Here is a 15,122-nt window from a genome sequence, read left to right as displayed (position 1 = left end):
CCAATGAAGATTGGCAACTGCCAGGCAATTTATTGTCTTAGTCAGGGATTCTTAAATTTCTGTGTGTTCTGGACCTCTGACACTGTGGAGAGTCTATGGAGAGTCAGAATGCTTTTAAATGCACAAAATAAAATAGGTATCATGACAAAGGGAACCAATTACATTGAAATTATTTTTAAAAAAGATTAAGATTAAGAACCTTTGTCTGAGTGTTGCTTTGGGCACTAAAATTTTAAGTGATATTCCCAGGTGAATATCCCAGGGGAAGTGATATTCACGCAGCCTGGAGGCATCTGGGGCAGGATTTGAATATAGGTCTTACTGACTAAGCCAGGCTACTTTGCAACCCTTAAAGTCTGATATAAAAATCAGCTGTTATTACTAAAGACCAGTTACACATCACTGAGGGCTCCTGAGTTAGGCTTTATTTAATTGTGGCGGCCTCTTTCCCTTCCTTTTGAATGCTATCTTCTCATCAGCTTTAATTGGTAATTATGGCTTGTTCCCAAAGACTCTCCAAAGCTGCTCCCTGCTTGTGCCATAAAAGGAGGGTCTGGTTGGCCTTTTAGGGGGTGTCTCTGCATCCATGGGATTATCTCTGTTGACACTGAATCCTGAGTCCTGTGATTGTCTCATTTGGGGATTGGTTATGGCTATTATTTCATTAGATAAGGTTGAGCGTAAAGGTATTTTTGGACCATCCAGTGTGACCTGCATCAGGCTGGTTCCTGACTGGCTAAAGGAGCCTCAAATTGCAATCCTGCAGAAATCAATTTCTATCCAGAGGCCCTGCCAAGTCAGCCTCCACTCTTTAGAAGTGGGTGAGGCTGCTCTGGAGAGAAAGACACCATTCACTTTTTGAGATGAGAGAAGTTACAAGATGCTTAGACCTCAGGGAAAAGCTATGGTCCACTGAACTACCCTAGGGAAATATTAGCTGTTAAGGAGTTTCTAAAACTTGATAAGCCCTCAATTTGATTGCTGATTCAAATCTTTCAGAAATTCTTTAGGTTATCAGAACCTTACAATTGCCAGTTCAGTAAATAGTTGTTTTTTTTCATAAAAGCCCCAGAGAAAGCATACTTGTGGCTTGGATAGAGTGGCCAACCTGTCTGTATGTGATCACAGAAGCCGGGGCCTTTCTTACTGACATGATGGGTTAAATCTGACTTGGTTTGATTATTTGAAGTTTTAATTTTGGTAACGGTAGGTGAGAGGGAATTAGGGAGAGGAGGAGGAGGAGGAAGCAGTGGATATGTACCCAGTTTAGAGTCAGGAAGACTTAGGTCTAAATTTCACCTGTGACAGGTGCTACTTAGGTAACCATGACAGGTCATTAGCTCTCTGAGGGCCTATAACTACTCAGTTAAGACACTAATTTACAAATATATTGCTAATGTGGGTGGAAGGAGTTTCACTGAAATTACAGGCCTGAAGCCAAAAACCCTCCTAAGTCCAAAGTGTGTGATTGAAATGAAGAAGGGGTGCACCCAGATACAGACCCAGAAGGATCAGCCAGTTTTGGAGAAGGTTCAAATTCTCAGTTCTAGAATTAAGAGAGGCAGCATGATGTGGTAAAAAGAGCACAGGAGTTGGAATCAAAAGTTCCAAGATCAGGTTATGAAGGCAATTAAGTGTCATGTATAAAGATACAGTCAGGATCTGCAGCTGGGCCTGAAACTGCTCAGAAGGTCTAGGAAGACCCGCCTGCAAATCACACCTCAGACACTTACTTATTAGCAGTGGAGACAATGAATGTAAAACACTTTGTAAACCTTAAAGCACTATATAAATGCCAGTTATTGTTGTTGTTAATGATGAGGATGATTATTATTATGATGATTATTATTACTAGCCTAGGAACAGCAGGTCTCCAGTCTGGTGATGACTTTATTCTCTGACCCTGTGACTGCACTCCTGCTGGGTTCAAGCAATGTTTAGAGAGCTATGCTAATAAAGGGGTGTGCTTGTAAATATTTAACAACCAGACTCTCCAGGAATTAAACATAAAGCATACACACACTTTTAAGTTTAATCTTCATTATTAACGTTTTCTCCATCATTTTCTTAAGTCTAGACAATGAACAGAACGATAAATCAAGCCCTGATTATTAGGGAATGCAGTCTTCTGACGGGTAAATGCTCACACTGAAAATTAACAATCAGAAAGCCAGTTAGAGCTGGCTCCAGCACACCTTTGATACTGAGTGGCTCTGGATAAGTCATTTAACCTTTCTCAGAATTAGTTTCCTCCTCTATAAAATTCAGATAATAATAGCACCTGCCTCCCAGGGTCATTTTGAGAATTAAATGAGATAACATATGTAAAGCACTTGCTAAATGCTAGCTATTACTATTATTATAAGTCCTGACTCCAACTCTTACTTGCAATGTGACCCTGAGTGAGTCAGTTCATGTCCTTAAGCCTTGTTTTTGTTTTGTTTTGTTTTGTTTTTTCATTTTTTAAAAAATGCATGAGTTGGTCTAATGATCTCTAATGTTCCTTCCAGCTATAAATCTATGACCTTAGGTAAAATGGTTATTGTAAACAGATTCCCCTGTGAGGTAAGTAGTCAGGGAATATTGTTCTCATTGTACAGATAAGTAAACTGAGGCAGATGAAGCAACTTGCTCAAGGTCATAAAGTAAATGTCTGAGGCAAGATGTAAACCTAGGTTTTCCTGGCCAAGGCCAGCATGATCCTTAATATACCACACTATTATCATAAAAATGGGAAAAAGGACCCACATGTACAAAAATACTTACAGTAGCTCTTTTTGTGGTGGCCAAGAATTGGAAATTGAGGGGATGCCCATCAATTGGGGAGTGGCTGAACAAGTTGTGGTATATGAATGTAATGGAATACTATTGTGCTATAATAAATGATGAGCAGGCAGACTTCAAAAAAACCTGGAAAGACTTGTATGAACTGATGCTGAGTGAAGTGAGCAGAACCTGGAGACCATTGTACACAGTAACAGCCACGTTGCGCAATGACTAACTTTGATAGATTTAGCCCTCCTCAGCAATGCAAGGATCTAAGACATCTCCAAAGGTCTCATGATGGAAAATGCTATCCTTATCCAGAGAAAGAACTATGGCGTTTGAATGCAGATCAAAGCATACTCCTTTTTTTCTTCTGTTTTGTTTTGTTTCCTCTTCTTTGTGGTTCTTCCTATAGGTTCTAATTCTTCCTTACAACATGACTAATGTGAAAATTAAAAAAAAATACCACACTATTAATATGAGTTGTTATTACTGAACTTCAGTTGGTTCACTCATACCAAACCAGACAGAGGCAGTGATAAATATGTCAAGGAAGCAAAGGGGAGGGTTCTGAGGCCACTTCAGAAGAGTTGATTCTGAGGAAGTTGAGATCTGAGGCCCCCAACCCTAGGAATACTTCACACCAAGGACCTCCTCTGTGAAATTAGCAATTGACTTTGTATAAACATCCAAGTATAGATCAAAATGACTTGAGTGCAGCGTTAAATTAACTTCTCACTTATGATTCTTAAATACAATCCTGGTTGGGAGAGGAGATCAGTTAATCAACAAACATTTATTAAATGCCTACTACATGCCAAAAACTAAGCACCAAGGATACAAAAATGAAAACAAACTCTGCCCTCAAGAGGCTTATTTCTATCAGTGGAAATATATATAATATAAATAAATATATGTATGATGTGTGTACATAAACATATAATCACATATTATATCATATATCTATATTAAGTTAAATTATAGTATAGCCTATCTTTCTATACATATATGTACATAATGCGTATATACACACATACACACATGTGCATATATATGCATAGGTATCTGTGTACATTGGCAAAGACAACTCTGATCAATAATCTCTACCCTCAGTCCAATTGAAACAATCATAAAAAGGACAGTTTACAGAGATGTTAATGTGTTAAAGTACAAAGACTGTGTACCCTGTTGTCCACTTTATGAATTGTAAAGTTCTCTTGCATGGGATTGGAAACCTACCAGCTACTGAGTGACCAAGGATAGGCCACACACCCCAAGATGTAGTTTAAAAAGCTAACATGCCAGTCCTGTCCCTAGTCCAGACAGGAAACAGCCTCAAAGTGTACAACCCCCGGCAATCTAGAGGAGAATCACTTTGGAGAAAGAAGCTAGCTCTTGAGAGGGGATGCTCTTTGTCTTTTCCCTTATGCAACTGTGGAAGGGCAGAGAGGGAAGAGTTTCCCTCTTTCTTCCCTCCTTGGCCATGTCACTTAGCAAAGAAGCTACTCACCCAGTAGGAGACACTGCACTCAGAAGAGAGGCAGTCAATGGAGTCAGCTCTAAGGAGAATGACTCCTGGCAGCAGAGAAGATGGCCAGCTATGGATTTGAGAAAGAATGAGCCATGGCGGCCAGAGTTGAGCTTCAGAGAAAAGCAAGTCCAGCTAAGTAACCTGATCAACGGAGAAGATGGAATCAGTGAGGAGAAGTATTTGGAGATTAAAAAGGAAGGAGAGCTCTTCGGTGTGGGAGGCAGGAATTGCCTTGGCCACATATGATTCCTACATGGGTGCCTCACAACTAGGATGCTCTCTCTTTGCCTCTGGCTCTGGCTCTGGCTCTCTCTCTCTCTCTCTCTTTCTGTCTCTCTCTCCCTCCCTCTTTCTGTGTGTGTGTGCGCGCGCGCACATCTTTCTCTGTCTCTGTGTCTGTCTCCACACACATGTATATATATATATATATATATATATGTACGTACTTATGTTCACTCTTCTTACAGACTCTGAGTGTATTTGTGGGAGAGTACAAGGCCAGGTTTTTGGAGAGGAATGCTTTTAAAGTTATTGTTTTTACTATGTAATCTTGTTAAATGTCTTTGCTTTGTCTATTGGCTTACTATTAAAGTTAAGTGCACTGCTTGGGGCTCATAGATTTTGTGAGTATGAACCTGCAATTTACCTTAAACTGGGAATAATAATAAGTCACCCCCCTGGAGACCCAATCTGCAAGTGGCAAGTTGGGGAAATAGCCCAGAGGGGGCATGACATATACAAAATAAATACAAGGTAGATATAGGAGTGGGCAGGAGAGGGGTATTAACTACTGTGACAACCAGGAAAGGCTTCATGGAGGTGGCTGGCATTTGAGCTGTGCTATGAAGGAAGCCAGGGATTCTAAGAGGTAGAGATAAGGAGGGAATACATTGCAGGTATGGAATACCTACAGCCTGTTCCAGATACAGCCTGTTCAAAGGCATAGTGATTAGAGATGGACTGTTGAGCATGAGGAACAGCAAGAAAGTCAATTTGGCTGAATCATAGAGAAGAGGAGAAGGGAGAAGAAGAGAGTAAAAGCTGTGGTGCAGAAGCTGCTATTATGAAACAGCTGGTCTGGCAGAGCATCTCTGATAGGTTAAGGGGAAGCTCCAATTATAAGTATGTATGGTATAGATATGGGAAGGACAGCCCCTCTTAAAAAGGCTACTGGGGAGGGAAAACAGCAGAGATGGAGAACACAAAGAAGAGGGGCTGGGTTAGGGGACTTGAGGGGTCAGAGGGAATGGCTGGTACGAGGCAGGAGGCGATAAGAAAAGACACAGATGTGAGAGTGAGATCTGTGTAGAAAGCCATGTGAGACGAGGAGCATACTGCCCTAGGGCTGGTGCTGTACCCTCTGCAGAAGCCCTTTCACAGGTGCTCAGAGAGAGGATTTAAGGACCCAATTAGGGAAATGGCATTTTGGAGTGTCTGTCCCCCAGCTCAGAGGAAAACCATAAATCCCCAGGTTAGGGGACCAAAGATCACATCATTTAATAAAAACCAGGCTTCCCACCCTGACATTTCCTCCCTTCCATATTTATCCCCCTCTAAAAACACAGCAGTGCACAAAATCATGCGAAATGGTTTTCCATTTAACATCAACCCCAAGCGGTAAGGCAACCAATTGAGTCCTGGCCCATAAATCTTCACTTCCTCACCCTCCTTTAATGTATGTCTCACTCACCCCATGCATGGCAGTTTTTTTTTTTAAATAAGAAAGCCAAAAAGAAAAGAGAAAGAAAGAAGAAAGAAAAAAAGAAAATTAAAAATTAAAAAATAAATTACTTGGGAATTTGTTTTTAATTAAGCAATAAGGCTCAATGGGGTACTGCTGCCATGCTATAAAAATGCTCCTGGGGTGTGGGGAGACATTTGGTCCAGATGAGCGCCTCAAATCACCCCCAGAATGGGATTAGATGATTACTCCCTGGAGTTAATATTAGATGATCTTCCCCAGAGTTGTCTTATTGCTATTATAAAAAGTCTTCATTGAGAGGGGAAATAAGTGGGTTTTTTGTGCTTGAGGAAGATGGAGCTGGCAGTTTAGGTCTTCAGAACAGCCTGTCTGTGCTGGATGGCTCCCATACATCACTCAACCTATTTAAAATGCCTCCAATCCCGTGGGCACATTCCCCTGACCCCAGCAGTTCAACAATTACATTTGTGGGAGGGGTGGTGGCTCGCCTTGGTAGAAGGAGGCAAAGGAACAAACAGCTTCAAAAATTAATAAGTCCCCTTAGACAGCAAAGGGGGTGGAGGATTTTCAAGAAAGGGATGAGGGTTGAGAGGGGTCTGATTTTAAGATATTTACAGCAGGCCGGATCTCTACTCCAGCTAAGAGGAATGAAGCCTTAACCACTAGGTCTAATGAGGAAGGTAAGCAGAGTAGGAAAGGGTCCTGGGCTAGACTCCTCAGAGTGAGATGGATCATGAAAAAATCAATTTTAAGGGGATAGATGACTGGTGGATGACTGGTCTTAGAGTCAGATGTGGTAGGTTAGAGTCCTGGCTCCCAATACTTACTCTGGCTAAGTCAATTGCTTGGAGACTCAGTTTTCTCATCTTTAAAATGCAAATGTTGTGAATGTTGGTCTCTGGGTCAAAAAGACTTGAGTTCAAATAAGGACTCTTAACACATAGTGACTGAGTTACCCTGAGCAAATTACTTAACCTCTCAATATCCCAGGTAGTTCTCCAAGACTGTATGTTTTAGAGTTGATACAGACGTATGTTGGCAACAAGGGTTTTTTCAAAACTATACTTATGAGGGGTGGCTAGGTGGCACAGTGGATAGAGCACCGGCCTTGGAGTCAGGAGGACCTGAGTTCAAATAAGGTCTCAGATACATAATACTTCCTAGTTGTGTGACTCTGGGCAAGTCACTTAACCCCAATTGCCTCACTAACAAAAACAAAACAAAACAAAAAAAAACTATATTTATGAAATCCAAAAATAAGTAATATAAAACATATGTATATGTATGGTATATAATATATGAATAATATTACTATCACATGATCACATAGCAGCAGGAAGGAAGGTGTTAAGTAAACAAATGTGAACAATTGCTGTTAGACCCATCACTATATCCTTTCTACTACTCAGAGAACTGAACCTAGAGTCTTGAGATCCAGGTTCAAATCCTGGTTGTGCTACTGACTGCTCATATGACCTTGAGTAAGTCACATGATACTGATTCATTAACTCTCTTGGGCTCACTTTCCCCATATATAAAATGAAGGGGTTGAACTAGTTGGCCTCTGAGGTCCCTTCCTCTTCTAACTCTATGATTTTTATTATCCTTTTACCTCAGTTTCTCTCTTTGCTTGCTCTACTTCTTTCTCCCAAACTCTACCCCACAGCCATCCTGTTCTTTTCTCCTATTCTCAACTCTTTTCCCCCCAAAACAAAGCTAGTATTTCTCTGGCATTGCTGACTTAGAAGTGTTTTTAAGGGATAAAGAAAATGGCTACCTTAAGAACTAACCCCAGTGCTAAACAGACCCCAAATCAGAGGCTCTCTATTCAAATCTAGCCTCAAACATGTTACTAGCTGTTTTGCTTTGGGAAAGTCACTTAACCAATCTAACCTCTGTTCGCCTCACTTTCCTCATCTGTAAAATGGGGATAATAGTACCAGCTGCATCCCAGGGTTCTTGTGAGGGTCAAATGAGAAAATAATTGTAAAACAATTAACACAGTGAGTGCCTGGCACATAGAAGGAGCTATATAAACATTATCTATTAGCTAAATAATGACATTTTAAAAATTATTGACAGTTATTTAGAAGAAGGAATGGAAAAGGAAACAATAAGGTAGGCTGTTTAAGAGATATCTGAGTGGGGTTGGAGTTGTCCAGGCTGTGGGACTAAGTTTTCTAAAGACAGTGAGTGCTACATCATCCCCCTACCTCCTATTCTGAGTAGGGGGGTGGGGTGGGTAGAGCACATGAGATGTGAATTTGATGAAGACGTAAGAATGGGAGGGGGCATGGACCATGGAGAGGAATAGCTGCTGCTCTCGAGGAGATAAGAAGCAGACTAGGTGTAGTCTCCTATCTGTCCCTCTCCCTGCCTCCTCCCTTTGTACCTTCTGTGTTTAGGTTGTTGTCATAGAGCGTCTGCTGTATCATACCCACTGAAGGGCAAAAGGAGTGGCAGTGTACTCAATGCTTATCCATTCCAGAAGCAGAGGTTTTGTCAAAGATGGTAAGCCACAGGATTCCTCTGCAAAAGATTCCTCCTGTCCTGCAAGAGGGACAGCTCAGCTGTCCTGGGATGAAAGGAAAGGTCACTGCTCCTGAATGGTGGTTTGGAAAGGGGCCAGTACCAGATAAGAACAGTGACAATGGGGCACCTACTTAGTGTAAAAGGGAAATTTGAAAGGTTGGGGGAGACAGAGAATAAACCATTTGGTTAGTTCCCACAAAGCCCAATTCACATCCATCTCATACACTGGTCCTTTCAACTTGGCAACATTGTTTCTCTTGAAACCTCCCTTATTTCTCCCTGAGCCAGTATATAGTATAGGCTTGGAATATCCCATTTCCTAAGGTTTTCTTTCCCTCTCCTTTCCCTAGTTCCTCCCTGTGCCTGCTTCCATGCCTACATCCATAGTCCACACACACATTTGGCCAGAATTCGAATCCCTGTTGGGGGACTTGTGGGAAGAATCAATACATCTGTCTGAGCCACCTCCACCTGTAAGAACCTGAATGGATGGATCTTCACATTCACATCTCAACTTCTCAAATAAGAGATTGTTCACAGAGGGGACAGGAAACTGCCTGGCATTTTCCTCACAAACACTCAGGTCAGGACAGAATTTACTTGCTCAAAACCATTGGGAAAATCATGCCCTACGTTAAAAAATAATTTACTCTTTATTCCCTCTGTAATTGTGACCTAAGAACTCAACCCATTAAACAATTCCACCAATCTAAGCTCAATGGGAAATGTCTCACTTTAAAAGAGAAGGTGATTTTCAGAAGCGACTTTTATGATACTGTTGACATCAAGCCCAGAAGAGGGTCAGGTTTCCTCAGCCAGAGACATTTGAGACCAGTCCCCAAATAAATGCAAAGTGAATTGACTGCAAGGGACTGAGTTCTGCCATTGCTAGCTCTGCCTACTGTACACACCGACTATTATTCACCTAATTTTTTTTTCAGCCTGATTATCTAACTTATGGGTTGGTTGGAGATCAAATTATAATGGAGACTCAGGGGAATAATTAATGCTGTTATTTTATTTATTAATTAACATTATTTTGTTATTTTTATTAATATTATTTAAATAGTTAAATTGTGTTAATATCTCCTAATTATAATCCCTATTAATGTAATAGCTACTTTAATATTTTCTTACTTATACCTGAAGTACATTCCATTGAACTCAGAATAATAGAAAAAAGTTTGGGGATGGTTGTAATTGAATTAATGTTTAGAGACTCAGAAGTCTAATGTTTATAGGTCTGATGGATGGAGAAAGGAAAAGCTGAATGCTTTTTCTTATGTCAAAAGCCCTACGGCAATATCCCATCAAAGTTGAACTAGACCATGTACACACCAAGTAAACCTGTACTGTTGATAACACATTTGAAAAGATTAAGGCCATTTTACAACATATCTCAAAGGGAAGATGATTGCAAAAGAAGAGAAAGAAAATCACTGATAATATTATTACACCCCCTCCCCAAGGCAATACAAAGAATATCAATAAAGAACTGTCAGTAAAATGTCTACTTGGTGTCTTCACAAAATCTTCATGAGAATGATCTACACACTTATCAAGGGTATCTTTGATGAAAATAAGAGAAGGAAATTGACAGATTTTTGTAAATCATTCTCTTTGGCAGACAACATTTTTTATTGTCACACCACTGATTATAAAGTGTTGGGAATACAAGAACCCACTTTGTTTATTGTTAATTGATATTTTAAAAAGTATTTAATGTAGCACAGCAAAAGGCAGCCTTAATCATTGTCTTCTGACGACTCTGTAACACAGGTTTAAACATTAAAAGATCATATGAGATTGTATCATCTCAAAAGATCCCCTCATCTATGCAATCACAAAGATGACTGCATTTCAATGATGTTCTAATTACAAATTTCCATGACGACATGGAATATACACAAAGATATACACTTGCTACTATCCTGGAGGCTGTTTTATATAAGGTCCAGAGGGACAAGAGATTCCAGTTGGATGGTAAGACCTCCAGATAACTCCTGTCTGCAATTGACATTGTACTGATTACATAAAGAACATTGCATACCCTCAACGATTGCTTGATCACCCTAACAATCCACACAGGAAAAACTAAGTTGGACGAAAAATTCTTATGATCCATATTATCACACACAGGTGACTGGTTAGTGCATTGAGCTAATACATCAGTAATATATATTGGATTTTTTTTAATTATCCAGAGAAAAAATTCTATTTAGATTGATCATCAGTCAAGCTGCAAATACATACCTTCGTTACTTGATATATTGTATCAGTACACTGACCTAAAAAAGGCATCACAAATGGACAAAAATTAGACTCAGAACTCAATAGGAATAAGAGGGAAGGTTGGATTGCATTTGGGAAATTGCTCAATGCTTCAGTGCAAAAACTTGACTTTTAAAGACACAAATATCCTTCCAGTGATGTTGCTATAGTCTCTGCAGAAACAAAGTTGCGAATAGTCCAAAGTCATCTACTTTGGAGAATAACAACTTTAATGAGGTGAGAGACCAATAGAAATACTGAGGTTAACAAGTTACTCACCTTCCATTCCTCCAAACCAGGGAACTTCATTTCCTTTGACTCTGCCTCAGTTGATGAGCTGCTGATATCTGGGTTATAGAAGCCCCTCCCAGGCTTGCCCTGGAGGATTGGAATTAAAGGTTGTTTCTCAGTCAATCAGCAGTTCTCAGAGTTGACTTACAGTCCTGCCAAGAAGTAGAGTCATAGGGCTCTAAAGGTTCCTTTCTCTATCTCAGATAGTTGGCTTGGAGCAAGTCAACCTGAATCCATTGAATCTTGAACTCCTGAATCTTGAACCTTCCCTCTTGAGGTTATTTCCATTGTATCCCTGTGTATGTCTTGTTTGTACATAGTTGTTGGCATGTTGTTGCCTCTACTAAACTGTGAGCTTCTTGAGAGCATGGATTTTTTTGTGTGTGCCTTTCTTTGTATCCTCAGAGTTTAGCATGATGCCTGGCACATGCTAAGCACTTTATAGTGCTTGTTAATTTAATTCCTAGGCCCTCTTAAATGGAAACACCTTTGGAGGATCAGTAACACAGTTAACAACATAGCTAGAATACCGGCTTTTCATTCTACAATATATTGCAGTGAGAAGCACCATGGCCTAGTGGACAGAGGGCCCGACTTAAAGGCAAAAGACTTGAGTTTAGGTCCCACCTCTGACACAAAACTAGAGCTGTAACCATAAAACCATAATTCCTTTGTGCCCCAGGCAACCCTTTTGCAGCTATTACTTACAGAGGATTTGTAGACCTGCCTTGGCATAAGGAGCTCCCACAACAATGAAATCACAGCTCTGAACAAACAAACAAAAATCCCTATCAATCAATATTTATTAAGCACCTACTATATGCCAAGTGCTGAGGTTAAATAGGAATAAAGATAGGGTCTGCCCTCAAGGAGCTTACAATCTAATAGAGGAAGACAAAACACAAAAGAAAGCCAAAAAAGCTAGGGAGTAGGGGAGGAACAGGAGAAAAGAGGGGCATGGTAGTGAAAACAGAAAAGTCCCAAAGTAGTGCAGTCATGTGAGAAATGAGAAGACGTCTGAGCTGAGTAAGCTCTTTTCTTATATAAAAGTTTGGGGTTCATGGCCCCAGCCTTGTCATCTGAGAGGCTGAGGTTACTGATGAGGTAGAGACCAAGGCTGATGACATCTTGGAGGAATGATGAGGTCATTCCAATAATGAACACAGTATTCATTAGAAGAAAGAAAGGCCATTTTTAAATGGGGTAAAACCTTTAAATGAGGTAAAGTGTGTTGAATTTTGAAAGCTGGGTTCCTGAAAGATCTTTAGGTTCTTTTTTACTTATTTATCATTATTTAACAGGAGACCATGTTAGTCTGAATCAGTTCTTAGGGAAGAGCTAAGGAAGGAAAGCCATCTGGGATTTACTCTGGGAAAACAGAAAATGTCTCCCTTCTCCTCACATAGAACCTAGAGACAGGGATTTTTGTCACTTTCCACCAGCTCTGGAGAGCACAAGGCTCTCTCAGAGTCAGCTAAGCTGGGGAGGTAGAATGGGCAGAATGCTATCTTTGGTTTTAAGTGGGACTTTTAACCTTTCTATTTTTCCAGGCTCAGTGGACTCTGTGAACCAGCCAAGCTGAGTTCTCTCTTCTTCACACATGGTATTCCATCTCCACCCTCAGCCCCTTTGCACTGACTGCCCCACATGTACTTTCTTCTTAATCTTTACCTAAATTGCTCAATTCCTTTAAGATGCAACTTAAACTCACGTGAACTGATGCAATATGAAATGAGCAGAACCAGGAAAAAATTGTACACAGTAACAGCAATATTGAACAATCATCAGCTGTGAATGACTTAGCTCTTCTTAACAATACAATGATCCAAAGCAATTCCCAAGGACTCATGATGAAAAATGCTACTCACCTCCAGAGAAAGAACTGATGGAGTCTGAATGAAGATCAAAACAAACTTTTTTTTACTTAATTTTTCTTGGGTTTTGGGAAACCTCCGTACCTGTATTCAGAGAGAAAAGGCTATTAGTAGAAAGCATATTGGAGTATGGGCTTCTAATGGGCTTCTAAAATATCTTTGGGTTCCTTTTATCAATTTTTTAAAAAGTATTAACTTTAAAAAAAAATAGAAGCAGCTTGAGGATAGAGGGCCAGCCCTGGAGTCTGAAAGCCATGGACATGTCATGTGACCACCAGCAAGTCATTTAACTCCTCAGTCAACACTCTGAAAGTTGTTAATCTGCATTATACTGGGAATTCCTAAAAGAGTAAAATTTCTGGTCCAAACTCCACCCCAAAAATACTTTATCATTATTTCACACTGAAACTTTGTCTTCTCGGCTTTCTGTCAAGGCAAGGCTAAGGCAAGAGAAGGAAGCAGTCTGAATACTGAACTTGAAATTCTGACTCTTACCACTCATTACCAGTATGACTGGTTAATCAATTAACCTCTGGGTCTCAGTTTCCTCATCTGAAAAGTGGGGGAAAGCAGGGCAAGCCCCAAAGTTCAAAGGAGAGCTCTTATCTCTTTGGACCCTTAGATCTAGGATCCCAAGGCATAGGGAGAGGCTGTTTTCCTTTCCCAGCAGGAGCACGGTCTCCATAGCTTTGTCTTCTGGAGTCTCTGGAGAATGGAGGGATATGCTTTGCAGAATGGGGGGAGGGAAAATTGGGGCAGACTATCTTATCTTGAATAAACTTTTAAAAAAAACATTTAAAACATTTGTAACCTTTGTAATAGAGTTCTCGTAATAAACATCGCCCAGATATACTTTGGAGAATTTTCTCACTCTCTTCCTTTTGAGTCATTACGCAGGAAACCTGCAAAGAAAAACAGTATACAATCACAGTATTACAAAGAAAAGTTTACCTTTTTTTAAAATGGAGGGCAACAAAATCAAAATGCTTCCATAGGCAAACCCATGGGGCCATCAGGACATCCCCTCTCATGGACTCTTGTAGCTCTTCCCTAGGACCTAAGCAGGCACCCTGGCCTTTTCAAGTGGCCCCATAATCAGGTTACTGCCTATGACAAACATGCCCTAGCCTCTTTCTGAAGAGCATGCAGGACCAAATGGATTTGTCCCACCTTGCATCCCTCTCTCCCTGCTTCACCATCATCCCGGTGCACAGCCTTATATCTGGCCTGCAGAATTGGTTCTTGGTTGGGAGAGTCCCTTTGGCTTAGTGCTAGAGGTAGGGACCACATAACTACTACATCTCTTGCTCCCTAGAAAACCTCCAAAAATTAACTACATTTACAACCATGTCTGATACTTAGGAAGGAAGTTTCATGGTACAATGAAAAGAACACTGCATTGGGAGTCAGAAGACCTGGGTTCAAATCCTAGCCTCAATTTCCTCATCAATGAAATGAAGGCATTGAGTTAGATGACTTGTAATGTCTAGCCTTATTATCCCTCCTGGGAAATCCTTTGGATAGAGATTTCTGTGTTCCTTGGAACCATTAAAAGCTTATATCACAAACAATGTCAGCATATAAACTGGAATATTGACTTTAATTTCTGATATCTATTGATGTAGAAGGAACTTAATATTAAGTCAATATGAAAAAACTTAGAGGAGGAAAATTGTTCAGTTGTTTTCAGTCATGTGTGACTCTTTGTGACCCCATTTGGGGTTTTCTTGGCAAAGATACTCTAGTGATTTGTCATTTCCTTCTCCAGCTCATTTTACAATTGAGAAACTGAGACAAACCAAGTTAAGTGACTTTCTCAGGGTCACATAGCTAGTAAGTGTCTGAGGCCAAATTTGAACTCATGAAGATGAGTCTTCCTGACTCCAGGCCCTGTACTCTATCCATTGTGCCACCTAGCTGCCAGAAGAGGAAAGGGATCACTGTAAATATTTCAAGGTATAGGGATTTTAAGGATGTTGGATTATTAAAGGATCTTTGGGTTCCTTCAATTTAGGACAAATGCAGTTAGGTTTACTAATAACATATATTGAATGTGTTCACTTGAAACATCTAAGCTCCTTTATTTCAAGTTGGCACTCAGAAGGAGGAGCTATGTCTCCTACCCCATAATACCTCTGGAGAGATAGTTTTCCTT

This window comes from Vombatus ursinus, unplaced genomic scaffold, assembly GCF_900497805.2.
Source record: "Vombatus ursinus unplaced genomic scaffold, bare-nosed wombat genome assembly UNPS02014786.1, whole genome shotgun sequence".
NCBI lineage: Eukaryota > Metazoa > Chordata > Mammalia > Diprotodontia > Vombatidae > Vombatus > Vombatus ursinus.
This window is presented reverse-complemented; position numbering follows the sequence as displayed.